This window comes from Mustela erminea, chromosome 7 (assembly GCF_009829155.1).
Source record: "Mustela erminea isolate mMusErm1 chromosome 7, mMusErm1.Pri, whole genome shotgun sequence".
Classification (NCBI taxonomy): domain Eukaryota; kingdom Metazoa; phylum Chordata; class Mammalia; order Carnivora; family Mustelidae; genus Mustela; species Mustela erminea.
In genome coordinates this window covers 55,462,443-55,479,425 of record NC_045620.1, presented here as the reverse complement: position 1 = coordinate 55,479,425, position 16,983 = coordinate 55,462,443, and the positions used below count along the sequence as shown (strand labels likewise).

Sequence of the window (16,983 nt, the reverse complement as noted above, 5' to 3'; positions counted from 1 at the left end):
AGAGGCTGTTTCCAGTATTTTGCCACTAGTAATAGGACTGCAGTGAACATTCTTGTAAGGCCCTCAGTGTGCATGGGGGCACACATTTCTGTAGGATGGCCTCTGGAGGTGCTAACAGCTTCCGCAGAACACATTCCCATTTAATATTTGATTGGACATTTATTGCAAAATGCCCTCCAAAAAGTGGCAATTTTTATCCCCTTTAATGTATCATAATTTCTAATGCCTTAATCTCTTATGTAAAAAGCCAAGATAAGGGGATGCGGCCTTGCTTCTGTTGACTCCTAGAATCTTTTCAGATTCATATTTTGTATCACTCTGTCCCTTCAGTGTTCAGGGCCAATGTGCAGTGAAGTGCAAAGAGGCGGTGACAAAGAAGTTGCTGAGAACTAGATCTAGAACGCAGATCCAGCTCTCATCATTTGCAATCTTTAGTACTGAATCCATCTTTTTTTTTTTTAAACATTTTATTTATTTATTTGACAGAGAGAGATCACAAGTAGGCAGAGAGGCAGGCAGAGAGAGAGGAGGAAGCAGGTTCCCCACCGAGCAGAGAGCCTGGCGCAGGGCTCGATCTCAGGACCCTGGGATCATGACCTGAGCCAAAGGCAGAGGCTTTAACCCACTGAGCCACCCAGGTGCCCCTGAATCCATCTTTTTAATTCCGCATTTTGACTCTCAGCCTGGGACGCTTTCAAGAAGGGATTTAAAGATAATTATTAGAAGCTTACCATTAAGCTGAACCATATCTAGCTACTATTTTTTAGAATTATAATGGTCCAATGTCAATCGTGGTGTGTGATTCATCTTAGTACTGAAGTCCAGGAAACGTTGCACACATGAGTCTAACATTTATGGACGGTCTCATCGTATATTGCCGCATACGGTACTATGTACAAGGCACTCTGTAGAAGTCAAAGATAATATTAAGGACAATGAAAGGATAATATTAAGCTTAAGGAATTCACAATAATGAGAGTGAAGGACACTTTCTTGGGTCTTTGTGATTTGAGATCTGAGTTCCTCTTTTTCCCAGGATCACAACACTTGGACAGACATTTAATCAGTCCTTTCTTTTGTCCCACCCAGTACGATGAAGAACTGTTACAAAAAAGGCTTTGGGGGCTCTATTTTGACAGGAGACAGACAGTATAAAAGTAAACAAAGTAACACATACTTGTCAGGAAGAGCCCTTCCTCATCATAAGTGTAATTTACCCTGTAAGTGCCAAAAGTAGACAACAGATGTGTTGGGTCAGAACAAGGCAATTTATTCCCCACAATCCAGCGAATGGCAGAAACACAGACGTGTTTGCACAAGTTCCCATCGCCCCAGGTCCCCTGAGGGGGGCTCTTGCTGACATAGCCCTGGCAGTGGGCTACAAGGGCCTGAGCTGGGCAAGGCCAGGGGTTCAACACCTGCTCATGAAGCCCACAACCAGCAGGCCAGTTTCCCTTCTCCAAGGGAGCTAACACTTACATAGGAGTCAGACTCTGGTCCCCTTGACCTACTTAGCTGGACACCTTTGAAGAAAATCAGACAAGTCGAAGGTAAATAAATAGAAATGATATAAACTGAATCATAAAAACAAGAAAAATAAAAAGGACAGAGAATCCAAGAGCTGTGGGATGGATTCGGTAGGTCTAATGTACCTGTTCCTGGAATCCCAAAAGGAGTATACAGAGAGAAGGAGGCAGAAGAAATATTGGAAGTAGCAATTGCTGTGAATTTTCCAAAGTTAATGAAAAATCCCAAATCATGTGGTCAAAGGGCTCCGAGAATACCAAACAAGGTAAATACAAAGCAAGACAGAAAACCAACCAAACACAAAATAAATAGCTTATACACCTAAGCATATCATTTACATTTCACACACACACACAGAGGCAGAGAAGATTCTGAAGGTAGAGAGGGGGGAAAAAGACCACATTACAAAAGAAGAACAAATAAAAGAATTACAGTGGACATCTTGTCAGAAATTAGGTGGGCCAGAGACATCTTTAACAAGCTCAAAGAAAATAACTATCGACCCAAAATTTTACATATATTAAAAATGTGTTTGAAATTGAAGGAGAATAAAGCCCTTTTCAGGTCAACAGAAACTGAGAATGCACTACAAGAAATGCTAAGGAAAGTTCTTCATGCAGGAAGGAATAGGGCACCAGACTGAAATGTGGATTTACACGAAGAAATAAAGACCACTGGAAATGAAATACATAAAGGAAAGAATAATGTTTTCCTTCTTTCTAATTGCTCTAAAAGAAAACTAGCTGTGCAGAGCAAAAATAGTAGCAATACATGATGTTTTGATAGAATATATAAAAACAAAATACACGGCCACAGCAGTACCAACATGCTGAGCAGACAGGGGAAGACCTGGAAACTTCTGAGCCATGGGAGCCACAGCCACAGATGTGGGAGGCTGGGTAATGCTGGAGGCAGAGCACCACCACAGGGCTGACTTTGACAAATATCACCCAAGGGGCGGCTGGTATGAGCTGTTACCACTTAAAGAAGAATCCGAGCTTCTGCCCGACTGTCAACCTTGATAAACTGCCGATATTGGTCAGGGAGCAGACGTGGGTGAACATTGCCAAGAGCAAGACTGTGGTGCTCCCATCACTGATGTGGTGTGTCCGAGGCTGCTACAAAGTTCTGGGGAAGGAAAGCTCCCAAGGCAGCCTGTCACGGTGAAGGTCAAAGTCTCCAGCCAAAGAACTGAAGAGAAGATGAAGGGTGTGTGCGTGTGTGTGTGTGTGTGTGTGCGCGCGCGCCCGCACACGCGCTGGGGGGTGGGGGAGTTATCTCTGTCCTGGTGGTTTGAAAGCACGTGGGAGGAGGTTCACTAAAAGCCAGAAGATGCTTAAAAAAACACCAAAACAAGTATAGATAATAACTCAATTGTGGAATTAAAATGGATAATTAAAAGTTTCAATTAACCTCTGTGACACCTAGAAAAAAGGGAAAAAGAAACAGAACAAATGGAACAAATAGCAAACAAGTAGAAACATGATAGATTTTGTGGTGCAAACTTTAAAGAAAGCTGGAGCAGCTATGTTAACATCAAAGTAGACTTTGGAATAAGACATATTGTCAGGGGTAAGGAGGGACAAGACCTGATGAAGGGGTTGAGTCTCCAAGAATATGTATAGATCTTAAAGGTGTAGGGACTGAACCAGAGAGCTTCCAAATACATAGGACAGAAACTGACAGAACAGAAAGGAAAAGTAGACAAATCCACCATTATGGTTGGAGATGGCAACACTCCTCTCTGTAATCGAGAGAGCTGGTAGGAAAATAATCAGTAGAAATAAGGACACAAATACTATAAATTAACTCAACCTAGTTGACATTTATGAAACACTCATATTTATAGAACCTAACAGCAGAATACATATTTTTTTCAAGTGCACACAGAATGTTTACCAAGATCGGCCACATTCTGGGCCTTAAAATCAACCTTAATACGTTTAAAATTCCCAAACATTTAGAAATTAAATAACATATTCATATAGGACTTGAGAGTCCAAGAAGTCTCCAAGGAAATTTTAAAGTTTTGAATTGAAGGTCAATATATCATTTTCATGTTGCAGCTACGGCACTAATGGGCCATTTACAGCTGGAAAGTCTTAGCTTTGAGAGGAAGAAAGGTCTCACAAATTGGTCATCAAAGCTTCCCCAACAAGAACCCAGAAAAGGGAAAGCATGTTAAACCAACAAACAAGCAGAAATAAGAACTTGGTAAAGATATAGACTAAAAATGAGAATCAAAGCAGAAAAACGGAGAGAACAGCAGAAGCCATAAGCTTTGAAATGACTCACATCCATGCTGAGGCACAGACAAAACACATTTCCAACATCAGCAATGCAACAGGGCACATTGGCGTGGGCATTAAAAGGTGATTAAGACTGTAGGAATAACCCACAATGCCTGTAAAACTAACAGGCGATGTAACAGTGATTTGTCAAGGAGGTGTAAAAACACACTAAAATCTGGTCTTGGAGTGGATCTGTGTGGCCCATTTAGCACATATGTGGTAAACTCTGCCTGTTAAAGATTAAGAAGATTGACAGTTTGTGGTAGTTTCTAGGGGGAGGGCTTTGTTTAGAATCTTGAAGCGTTCAGGAATCCTCCCGGCTCAGAGTGCGCAGTCTGATTAGAGTATTAACCCACAAATGCCATCTCTCAATGCACATATTTATGATTGTTCAAAGTGAAGGTTTTACTGTGTAATCGTGGCATCCCTGGGAAGGCCCGTCGTGGACACCAGACTACAGCGAACTCAAATGGCCACAGGCCAGGTTGACGTCCCCCAGTGTCTCCTTTGAGGCCACGCCTCCTCCCGTGGCTCATCGCGGTGACTGAGTGCCTTGAGGATACTGAAGCAGATCTAGTCTTGAGAAACATGGGGCTCCTTTGTTGGGTGACGTTTGCTCAAGGATGGCCCGACGATCTTCTGAAGGTGTCCTGCGGGGGGGTGTAGGACGCTTCGGCTCCATGTCCTCTCCTGCTGCTTTAGGCGAGGGCCACCCTGTGAGGTTCTCTGATGGCTCTCCCAGTCTTTCCCGCCCCCTCCCTATTTCTTTTTCATACAGGCGCTTTCCCTACCAAATCCTTGCCCATTCAATCCTGTCTTGATCTGCTTTTCAGAATATCGCCATTTAAGGCCATGCTACAGACCGGAACTATTTTGGAATAGAGCAGTCTGACCTTGGTGGTGATTTCCAAGGGGCGCGTGGTAAAGATTCTCACGAAGGGGCTTCTTTAAGGGATCGTCATCCCAATAACAAATCTGATTCAGTACAAGGGTTAGAGACAGAGGTGAGAATGGAACGTCTCCTTGCGCTGGATGCCAAGTTCAGGTCACGTCCCCATAAAATTACACAGCCCTGGGACCTGGGGCTGATTGGAGCTAATGAATGGCTTGTCAAGGGGTGGGGGGAGGTGAGGAGCAAACCCATTGGGGAAGACAGGAGAAAAGTTGGAAAAACGCCTTTTCCGGGCGCCAGGGGCAGCAGAGGTGGTGTCTGAGAGCTTCTGTCTACCTGCGGAGCCCTTTCCGCTGGTGATCCCATTCTCCGTCGCACACCTGGATCCTCTGCCCCGAACTGCCCACTGGGACGGTGTCTCTACGCACTGCTCTCTCTGGCCTCCCTGGTCCTCTGACTTTGAGCGGGTGCCCAGGACCACAGGGTGTTTATTTCTCCCGCTCCCTCCGGCCTCACCGTGGTGCTGGCTGCTCCTCCTCATAGTTCCCCGACACTCCTACAGGGAGCTCTCTCTCCTCACCTTGCAGTAATAGCCCCTTTCAGGCTCAAGGGCGGCGGCCCCTGGCCCCTTCTTATTGTTCCTATCCCCCAGAAGAGGTGGGGGTTGGGGGGTGGAGGGTGGGAGGGGGAGGCTCCACCGTCTCTTCCTAATTCCCCCCACCCACTCTCTCTCCTAGTTCTCCCCACCTCTGCAAATATCCCTCCTTCGTTAAATCCCTTGGCTGTCCCAACCATTTCCAGCGGGACCTGGACCAGTACAGTTGTTACGGTGGATAGGATGAGAACAGCAAAATTCCACGGCGGGCGCGGGGCAGCGTAGAGGGGGCGGGGCCAGCTCTGCCCTGCGGGGAATTGCTTTGCTCTTTCTTTACCCAATCACATTTCACAGACTATGTCCTATACAATCTGTGAGGTGGCACAAAGGAATCCAGGGCCAACCTGCAGCTCTGCCAGGGTCCTGCCCTCCGTCACTAGGCTCCAGAGCACTGAAAGCCTTGCTTACTCCAGACCCATGCGATCTTCGTCACATCGCGCCACTTCGGGGTGGGTAAAATTAGAATAATACCTATACTGTAAGGTCTGTAAGTAGAAATAAAGGACTTAATTCCTGATTTCTTTCCAGTAATGGCATATAGCTGATATTTCACTTACTTTGGCTTGCTTTTAAGGCTTTTGGCTTCAACTTCTGGTTTCCTGTAGTTTTGGCTTTTATCCTGTTTAAAAAATGTTTCCTGTAGCCCCATTATTCCTTGCGGGGCTCTGTTTGATCTATATGCACAGCTGTACATTCTGTATATTCTTACTGCAGCATCAAAATATTTTTTAAAAGATTGATTCATTTATTTGAGGGAGAGAGAGAGAGCAAGCCTACACCCGTGGGGTGAGGAGGTAGGGGAGGGCAGAGGGAGAGGGAGGAGAGGGAGAAGTCCCAAGCAGACTGAAATCAAGAGCCACATGCCCAACTGGCTGAGCCACCCAGATGTTCCAGCAGCCCCAAAGTATTTGTACCAGCAATGTCCTGTGCCAGGTAACGTCTCTTTAAAATACCACCTTTGTTGTTTCCTTGTAAAGGATAAAGGATAGATCTGTTTGCAGCCAGTAACTTAGTTCATGGGAACCGCACTGTTTCCACAGATGAACATTTCAAAGAAAAGGCGATGGTAAGTAAATTAATGAATACTTGTAGCAGTCAGGTTAATGATCCCTGCACTGCTTGTAAATCAAATAAATCCAGTCACTTTAAAAGAGCCCTTGATGATTGATGACTTATTTTTTCTTATAACATCCAACAACCAAAAACATTAAAATGCAAAGAAACTTAAGTTTCCTCTTTAACTGGAAATATGTAATTTAGTCATCTACAGGTAATTATCAGTAGTGGTAACACCATTAGAATGTGTATCAATTTACTTGGTTAATCAGGAAGCCATCCTGTCTTCCTATTGCATTTTTAAGGGCAAAGCAATTCATCTTAAAATTGATTGCTAGGGCAAATTCTTAATGACACCTGTAATTAGAGAGAGGGGAAAATTTTCTGGATCTTTGAAGCCTTAGGTAGTGAAGCAAACATTTAGGTTTGAAAGGCCTTTTCCAGTTTTCCTTGGAAAAGATGGTCAAGCAGCTGCCTCTTGGAGTGGGAGTGCGGTGTTCTGCTAAGGGATGTATGAGTCCTTTGGACCTGGTGATGTCTTGAGTTTCTTTTGATATTCTGGTTTATTCCCCGTGGAACAGTAGCCTTCTAGGTAATGGTTGATAATTGCCAACTTGTGGGGAAAGTTTAGTTTTTAAAAACTTCAAGAGTGGTTGATAAAGCACAGTGGTTCTCAACCAAGGATGACTGCGGGGGGGATGTGTGTGATAAAGATTTTATTTATTTATTTGTCAGAGAGAGAGAGAGAGAGCGAGAGAGCACAAGCAGAGGAACGGCAGGTTACCTACTGAGCAGGAAGGCCAATGCGGGGCTCACTCCCAGGACCCTGGGATCATGACCTGAGCCGAAGGCAGACGTTTAACTGACTGAGCCACCCAGATGCCCCTCAACCCTCGGGAGATATTTGGCAATGTCTAGAGCCCTTTTTTTTTTTTTTTTTCGATAAACATGACTCAGCAAGGATGCAACAAGGTTGTGACCAGACACCTGAGACGCAGCTGAGTATTCTACAGAGCACAGAATAGCTCCCCCACTAGAGAGTTTTCTGGTCCTGATACAAGCAACGGAGAAACCACGAAGGGCGCTCTGTTTTCCGTGAGGCCCACATGGTCCTCTCCAATCAGCTCTGTGGCAGCCTCCTGAGGACATGTCTGGAGCCAGACTGTCACTGCACAAAGCTGTCACTGGTCTCTTGGCCTCTCTGCTGGAGCAGGCCACACCCGGAGGCCCTCACTGATCTGTATTCCAGTCTCAGGAAAACTCAGTGGTTTATCAGGTCAGGAAGCTGCTTGCTTTAGACTTTTCTTCTTTTAACTTGTTGCAGTTTGTTCTGAAAGGTCAATATATATATATTTTAAGTTGACTAAAGTCAAGGAAATATTTCCTTTGGGTTTCTAAAAATTTTCCTTTCCTTCTTTTCATCCTCTGCCCCCACCCCCCCAAACTGCTCATTTACCTTCAGTGTCTGCCATTGTCCATTGTGTCATGGATACAAAGAAAGCAGGCTGAATGGTGGGAATATATATTTTTTCCAAATAGGGAAATCCTTATCCTATGATAACCCTCCACAGGCATAACAGTCATTTGGAAATGTTTTTGAGAACTGAACACATTGAAGGCATATTAAAAAAAAAAATTGTGTTTCTCATTCTCGAAGGCTCCTTTTGTTTGGGAGGAGGAAGTGGTGAAGGGCGGTCTCCAGCCCTGGGGTTGCAGGGAGCAGCCAATCTGGACTCCCTGGTGGGAACTGAGCTGGGTTTCTCCGAGGACTTGCAACACCCTGGTTCATACGGGTTCCTCTGGTGCCTTCAGAACACCGCACCGGAGCCATGAAAATCAATAAGAAAACATTTGCAAAACACTTTGTGCTCCTTGGAGGAAGGGTCTTGGAGCTGGAAGCCATATCATTATTCACATTAGACCCGGTACTGTCATAAAAGAGAGAGGAACCCGCTGAGCAGAGTGCTTTGTGATGACCTCATCTTTTTCTGAGCTAATAGCTATTAGTAACTAATAGAGGTCCATATGGATAGCTTGTCACATAGCTCATATTATCAGCCTGATGGTTTTGCCTGGGTCCCTCTTTTTGAAGCTCTAGCAAAGACAGACAAACAAATTTTTAAAAAGCACAGCCTAATCCTCAAGAAAGGCCTAGTACATTTTCTATTTGATATACACTTCACTCAATTTTCAGGATTTTTTAAAAAGATTTTATTTATTTATTTGACAGAGATCACAAGTAGGTAGAGAGGCGGGCAGCGGGGGTGGGGTGGGGAGCAGGCTCCCTGCCGAGAAGAGAGCCCAATGTGGTGGGGCTCAATCCCAGGACCCTGGTATCAGGACCTGAGCTGAAGGCAGAGACTTTAACCCACTGAGCCACCCAGGTACCCAAATCTCAGGATTTGTTTAATTGGTGGTGTCTTAATGCAGATGTCACTGTAAGATGTTTGAGAGTGCAAAGGTAAATATAAACTTGGAATAGTAGAGGGTGCCTGGGTCCCTGGAGTCCTGGGATCGAGTTCCATATCCGGCTCTCTGCTCCGAAGGGAGCCTGCTTCCTCTTCTCTCTGCCTACTTGTGATCTCTTCTGTCAAATAAATAAATAAAATCTTAAAAAAAAAACTTGGAATAGTAGAACTTGCCACAGCTCCTTCAAAATCTCATTGTAGTTGGCCCTTAGCATATTAGTTATTAAGAATTTATTAAAAACTCTCTGTTCTATGGAAGAGATGAAAACAGACTATAAGGTGCCAAATACACGTTAAACTTAACAAAGACAAGAAAAGTTCATGTCGATTGGAGATAGGAGAAAATAGAGAGGTACTTACCATATGGAGGAATTTTATAGCAAGTGATATCTTTGTCTGGGAAGCACCAGTTGTCTTGGTGGGAGTCTGCACCGATTACAAAGATTTCAATATGGACAGAAAAGATACTGTGCAGATTGCCTCCAAAGAATAAGGGGGCATTGGTCAAAACTAGGAAGGGCACTATAGCAGCAAAATAAATACCTTGTAGCCTCATACAAGTAAGGGCCGGGTCACAGGCCTAGACCCGGGCCCTGTGGTCAGGCTAGGGCAGATGATGCTTGCTCTGGGGCCTCGGGTCCTGGAGGGGCCTCTGCAGTGCTGCTTAAGGGAGCAAAGCTTAGCACAAGCTACATGAGCCAAGAAAGTCAGAGGAAAGCATCATCTTCCTCAGGAAACCATGGATATTCATAACCTGGTCAGGAAAGGGGCATGGACAAATTTACCACTCCATCAGCAGAGAGTACTGTGATCTTAGGCAGAGTCAGGGTGAAGTTTCCTTCAAAACTAGAAGGTTAGATACTTAGAGGAGTAAGTCATCATTTGATATCATTCTTTCCTCTCTCTTTTTTTTTTTCTCTCCTCTTCATGCCTTCCTTCTCTTTCATGACCTTATTGCCAGGTCAGCTGAATTAAGCATTTAATCATTTCTTACTTTTACATACAAAGTGACTTGGAAGTTAGCATATGTTGACCTCCAAGGTCATCAGCAGTGAGCTGCAGGACCCAAACTCAGGCCTCTAGGGCAAGACGGCCAACCTTGAATTCTGAATTTGTGGCCGAGTCACTGTATGTTCCTGGGCAAATTGCTTAACATTCCCAAGTCTTCCTAATGGCTCATCTCCCTTGCAATATTGTTAGGAGTAGAGGACGTGGGTTTTAACAAGACCAAGAGGGGGCCTGGCCTATATAGGAATCTAGAAGGTGCTAGCTCTCATTACATTGGAATAGACCAATCATCTATTAGCTTGAAAGAATCGAACACTTTATTTATTTATTTATTTTTAATTGAACACTTTCTTAAGTGTCAGACCCATCTGGGACTCCAGATGGAAGGAAAGTTACAATGATGCAATGCAGAATGTTGAGAACCTTGACCGCCAAGCTCAGGGGTACTTCCAAGTTGGCTGAACTGAAACTGAATGCTTATTTAGAGGAGGTAAAGAGAATGCCAGGGCCATAAGCACTCAGGGGTGGCATTATAAGCATGGTGAATGGTACCGATCACAACATCAGATTCTCCAACTCATGTGCAAAAAGAAGCACCAAGAGCAGAGGCCTACTTCTTCCCCACAGCATCTCATATTTACAATCTCATTTCCTTTTCCAGTGCTCAGATGACTACGATGTCACTGTTGTACGGTATAGAGGTTGGAGGGAAATTCTTTGGGATACAGAGAGGGCAGTGGTGAGACTGGGCCCTCCTGGAAAGGATTCCTTAGGTTATTAATAATTCAGGCAGATAAAGAGCTTTGCTAGTATCAGCAAGTGCCTCACTTTGCCTGATTGCTTTTCTCACCCAGGAGAATTGATATTATTGTCTCAGTCTAGACAGTTCCCTAGCCTACAACCCAGCAAGGCTGCTATTACTTCCATGGGGTCAATCCCGTAAGTCTCTTTTCAGTTTCACACTGTGGAAAGAAGTAGGTGTGCGCCAGGTCTGCAACGTGGGGGCCCAGACCCCTACCACTTATTCATCACCTTTGGCCTGCTTAGATTCCATCTGGGTGTGGGCATTTGGGAGCTATTGCAGAGATGACTTCCAGGTGGAGGTGGGAGCAGGGGGAAGTGGAATCAGGGGCTCCTCCTCCTTGGATACCGGCACCTGATGGAATTTTGAAAAGTAAAGAAAACAAAGCTTATCAACTTGCAATAAGCAGCTGCAGTCCAACCCAGAAAAACAAAACAAAATAAAACACAACCTAGTGTTGTTAGGGTCCCCCCAATAATGGGTCCATGATCAAAGGAGCGAGACTGATGCAAAGTGAAGGTCAAGCAAAGCTTTATTTCGCGCCAAGCATGGAGAATCAAACTGACCTGTCAGGGCTGTCTCTCTTCCAAGAGGCGATGACCCTTCCCAGTCTCACAGACTAACTTTCATAGAGGTGGTTGAGCCTGGCTTATACATAGGTGGCCAATGAAATTGTAATACACAGGAAAAATGCACATGCTAGGTCGGCAATACGGGTGACCAGTTGAGTTTCTATTTATCATAGTAAATATATGTGCGCCCTACTGATGGGCTATCTCCACCTGGCCTGGTCTGCCCTTGTATCTGGGCTTTGCAAGTAAGTTCCTCTGGGAGGGGCAGGATCAATCTAAGTTCACAACCAAATGGCTCCCTCTGGCTAACCAGGCCCTTATAAGTGTCTTAAAAGCCAAAAAAGAGAGTAAAGGAAGTTAAGGATCTGTTGTAAAAAGCAGCACGGGTAGTTCTAACCCACGCACGCATGTCATGCTCTTCTCTTTTCAGCGATCATGACCTCTTTGCTCCATTTCCCACGCTCATGCTAGATCATTCCAATGGAAATCCTATCTGGGCATCTTATCATTTCATTTCCAAACGCTTCTGAATGTCCCTCTAACACACCAGGACTCATTTATTTTATTTTGGTGTAACCCCAGTGCCACGATCACATGGAAAAACAATGGATTCCTGTCTTCTAATGTCCATTCACAGTCCAGATTTCCCCAATTGTCCCATAAGTGTCATTTTACAAGTAGATTTCTTGAACCAAGATCCAAAGGAAATCCACACCTTATCTTTGGTGGATATAGTTCTTAATTTTTCCTGGTCATTTGTTGAAGAAACTGGGTCAAGTGTGTCATTTTTGGTAGAAATCACTGGATGATGACAGATACAATGTGGATACATCCATGACTTCGAATAATTTTCTGAACTCTGTGTATTTAATGACTTCTTGTCTTATTGCTTATTGTCTATCCCTCAATCCCTGATGCTTCTCTTGGTTTGGTGCTTTCTTTGATCTGGTGTTGGAATATCCCAGGTTCTATCCTGCTGTGCCCGCTGCTCCCCTGTCTCTGTCTTATCCCCTGTGACTTCATCTTGTAGGTCTCTGCTCAAGGAGCGCATACACAGAGAAGCCTTAGTGGGCTTCCTTGACTAGATGCACATTCCTCCTGGTGTGTATCCATGGACCTTCATTCTATATTGTTTATCATCCTACTTTTTTGTTTATTTGTGTAAGTCATTCTTACACAAGAGGGGCCGAGGGAGGGGGGAGAGAGAGAATCTTTTTTTTTTTTTTAAAGTTTTTATTTATTTATTTGACAGACAGATCACAAGTAGGCAGAGAGAGAGAGAGAGAGGAGGAAGCAGGCTCCCTGCTGAGCAGAAAGCCTGATGCGGGGCTCGATCCCAGGACCCTGAAACCATGACCTGAGCCGAAAGCAGAGGCTTTAACCCACTGAGCCACCCAGGCGCCCGGGAGAGAGAGAATCTTAAGCTCCACTCCCAGCATGGAGCTTCACCTCATAACCCTGAGATCGTGACCTGAGCTGAAATCAAGAGTCAGATGCTTAACCAACTGAGCACAACAGGTGCCCCTTTTTGTAAGTCATTCAATGCTTGTTTCCCCTACGGCTATACTTTGTCATTTTATTACGTATTCTTGGTACTTAGCACCACACCTGACTCGTGGTAAATACTCAAAGAATATATGTGGAATGAAGAAAAGACACTACTTAGGAGTTTTAAGAAATGTCTATACAGTCCTATAAATCTAAGGAGCAAAGCAATTCACATCTGTGAGTTCCTCCACATTTAGGTTTTTGCATTCATATTACTTGAACAACGTTATTATAGAATTACATTTTGAACCATAATGACTGCTGTTTTGTAATTTTTTTACTATGTTCAGTGAGTCACTGAACAACATTAGTTTTTGATGCAGTGTTCAATGATTCATTAGTTACACATAACACCCAGTGCTCATGCTGCCTTGTAATTTTGGATCTTTCTAAGTGGGTTCAGTGCTCACTGCATGTCTTTCTTCTGTCCATTCTATCTCTAGTCTTCTCTTAGCTGCTGGTTTTAGTTCCTGAGAGATTTTTTGGGGATGGCTTGTGGGTGCTATGGTCCACGACACATTTCAAAATGCCTGAATGCTATCTTCATAGTTGAATGACAGTATGGCCTAGAAGAATGACTAGGTAACACGTGTCAGACATCAGAAAGGATAGCAGGATTTCATGTTTTTCGTTGTATCACAAAAAAAGCAATATATTTCACTCACATGCCGGTACCCTTTATAATTCAAAATATTTCTAATTTCATAGTTCTTCATATGAAAACAAGGGTGGAGTGTCTCCACAAGGAACTCAATAAACCATTGAGTTAAACATTTTATATATGTGTTCTCTAGCGATGATTTTTCGTCAATATATAGATAAATCAAGTGAATAGTAAGAAGATTGAAAAATTATGTTATTGGACCCAGAAATTCCAATCCTATCTTTGTATCCTAGAATACCATTCACACTCAGGCTTAAAGAACTGTATCAAAGACTGTTTCAACATTGTTTAGAAAAACTTGAAATGTGGGAACAACCTAAATGTGGTTCATTCACATAATGTCGTATTACAAATCAACCAGAATAACCAGCCAGAGCTAGACAGAGAAAATAATGATCAATTTCAATTTTATGTTGAACTGGAAAGAGAAATTTGCAGAAGAATACATGAAGTATATCATTTATGTCAAAGCTTAAAAGCATGCAAAAGACTACTATACATTTATATGGATACACAGAACTGTACTTATGGAGTAAATATGTGCACTTATAACTGCCAAGTTCTAGAGCCCTAGGAGTGGGAGCGTGGGGGAGGGGCTGGGGGGAGAGTGCAGGGGAAAGGCAGCGGAAATGAAGAGAAGTGAAAGGGGGCTTCCACTGTATTTGCATCATTTTGTGTCTTAAGCTCACTGATGAATATTTATTCTATTCATCTTTAAAGTTTATGCATCTTGTAGGATGGAAATATTTAACAGTAAAAAGGAAAACATGATATTGAGTAAAATTGAACCTCTGATGACTAAAATCCATCTCATTATTTTTTTTTAACACACACAGCAGTTCAACAGTTCATAGAACCTGCTATTTACCTATAGCTATTTTCTTATTTCCTTCCTCCTTTTTTCTAATTCTTTTCATGACTCTTCCATACTTCTCCCCACAAAATGTCTAAAAAAATTGCATCCTATTTTTTATCTCTCTACCTGTCTTTCACTCTCCATCCATCCATCATCTGTCTACCTAGATGTATATTTATATCAAATGTTAAAAAACAACATCCAACTGAGTAAATTTTAAAGATCTTACTGGTTTTATTCAGCAATTCATGATCTGGGCAGCATTCCATCCAGCAGAGAGAAAGTTGTATAAAATGGAAGACTGAGGAGTTGTATAAAATGGAAGACTTTTATAGATGGAAGGGAGCAGAAATTAGGAAGTTACATGGGAAGAAGATGTGGGTTGGTTAAGGCAAGGTCACTTTCCTTTAGGAGATAGCAGGGCTCCATCAGGCAGATTACCTAGTTTGTGCTGGTCAGGTGATTCCTGACGGACTGGTTTAAGATTCCATTGGTATGTAATTAAGTCTCTGTTTGATGGTATGGGGCTTAGCATAAGTGACTCAGCTTGGTAATAGCTGTCTTGTTTTTAACATGAGAAATGAGAATTACTCTATTGACTTTGAGTTTGACTTAAATCCCTTTAGTTGACAGAACCAGTTCTAAAATGCTTTACACTTTGGGGGACCTGGGTGGCTTAGTCAGTTAAGCATCTGCCTTCAAGTGCTGTGTTCTGTTCGGCTCCCTACTCAGCAGGGAGCCTACTTCTCCCCTCCCTCTGCCTGCAGCTCCCCCTGCTTGTGCTCTCTCTCTCTCAAATAAATTAATAAATAAAATCTTTAACACTTTGAATTTGGGAAAAGGTCTCCCAAAAAGGAAGGATGGGGAAGCAAAATTCCAATAAACTTCTGGAAATGCTCAGCACTAGTTATACTGGGTTTCTCAGCTCCATGAAGTCTCTTGAGTTCTGTACTGGGACGGAGAAGCTGCCAGACATCTGTATGATCTTTTCTGGGTTGCCGGAGGTAAGTCGCTGGCTGTTATCTTTTATGTTATTTGTCACTTGCTGATTTTCTTGAAAGAGCTCAACTTGAGTGCCTTTGTTTTGGCCTTGCTCAGCACTCCCACCCCACAATGGCCCAGAAACTATTCGTCTATCTTAGATCTTTCACCTTGTTTGGAATGTAATAGAAGTCAGACCTTGGGGGGAAATGGGAGAAAATTAAATCTTGCTCAGTGTGTGGCTTTTTTCCAGAGTCCCCCTCAAGGGAGCAGCTAAATGTTTAATCTTGCTGTCTCTTTGAGGCATTTTAAAGCCAATTATCTGGGGGAGTGGATCGTTACTCCACTGCTATTTTGAGAAGAGCGAGCAAAATGTTTAGCTTTTTGTCGTATTTGTACAAATGATGTGAGCCTGGTGTTGTGGTGACTCAGCTGCTTAGGATACTTTGCACAGGCTTTGGAGATGAAATAAGCAGGTTAGAACATGCCTTTTGTCAGATCCAAAGCAAGACATGTCAAATAGTGGCCTTGAATTCAGAATGTCCCAAAATGCTTTTGCCTAGAGCATATGAATATATGTATCAAAATTCTATACAGAGTCTTCTATGCTGGGGAAAAAAGGATCTGGGGATGGCCTGAAATTTCCCTGAGGTCAGTAATGGGGTCTTGTTCTCTACTTCCAGCAACAACTTTATCTTTTCATCTTGTGTCCTCCAAGTGCCACCAACAGCGCGAGCTTGGAGCCAGTCACTGAGCTGGAGAGTAGAGGAAAGATGGCAGCCATCTTCTTCTTGTCTTCAAGAGGGCAGGGATGGAGTCTGAACTTCCTTTGTGTTTCTTTTAGAACCAAGACAGTATTTGTTCAATAAATACTGATTATGGGTCTAAGACTCTAATTTGTAACACTGTATCATGAAGCCACAATCCTTAAAAAGGTTTGATTTTGGCAAACCAATAGACAAATTATTGGAATGTTATAAAGGGTCCTGAGGTAGCCCCAAATACTAAAGGGAGTTAATATAGGATCATTCCAAAGCAGCTGGGAAGAGATAGATTATTTAATAAACTGGTGGGACAACTTAAAAAAAAAAAGTTATAACTGACACCAAATCTATTCAATGACTTAGAAGTTTAAATGTAAAAATGACTGCTAACATGGGAGATTTTTTAGCTCAAATATTAAGAGGTAGAACAGTATTCACTAGGGTAGCACATATACTAAAATTAGAAAGATACAAAGAAGATTAACATGGCCCCTGAGCAAGGATAACAGGCAAATTTATGATGTGTTCCATATTAAAGAGAGAGGGAGAGAGAGAGGGAGAGAGAGGTGGAAGGCCCTTCTAAATAATACTTAGAATTGGAAGCCATAAAAAGAAAACATTAATACATGAGACTATGTTAAAAACATTTCTACACAACAGAAAGCCTAAAAAGGAAAATTAGAAACCACAACTTGGAGAAAGAAATACTCGTAATGCACAAAAGAAGGATCTCATCATTCAGTATGAATCATCAGCTGACTAGTAAGAAAAGGATCTTAGAAAACGTACCAAGGACCTGGATAAGAAATTTATTAAAAAACAAACAAACAAACAAACAAACAAACAAAAAACAAGAATGCTTGACTTCATTGAAAATAAAGTAAATAGAAGTTAAAAAT

The 16,983-nt window shown here is 42.9% G+C and overlaps 1 non-coding gene across 1 annotated transcript; it reads left to right on the top strand.

Moving 5' to 3' along the window:
- The first annotated feature begins 16,514 nt into the window (after positions 1-16,514).
- LOC116596645 lies at positions 16,515-16,621 on the top strand. Its single transcript, XR_004288233.1, has one exon. It is a non-coding gene; the product is annotated as a U6 spliceosomal RNA (small nuclear RNA).
- The last annotated feature ends 362 nt before the right edge of the window (positions 16,622-16,983 follow it).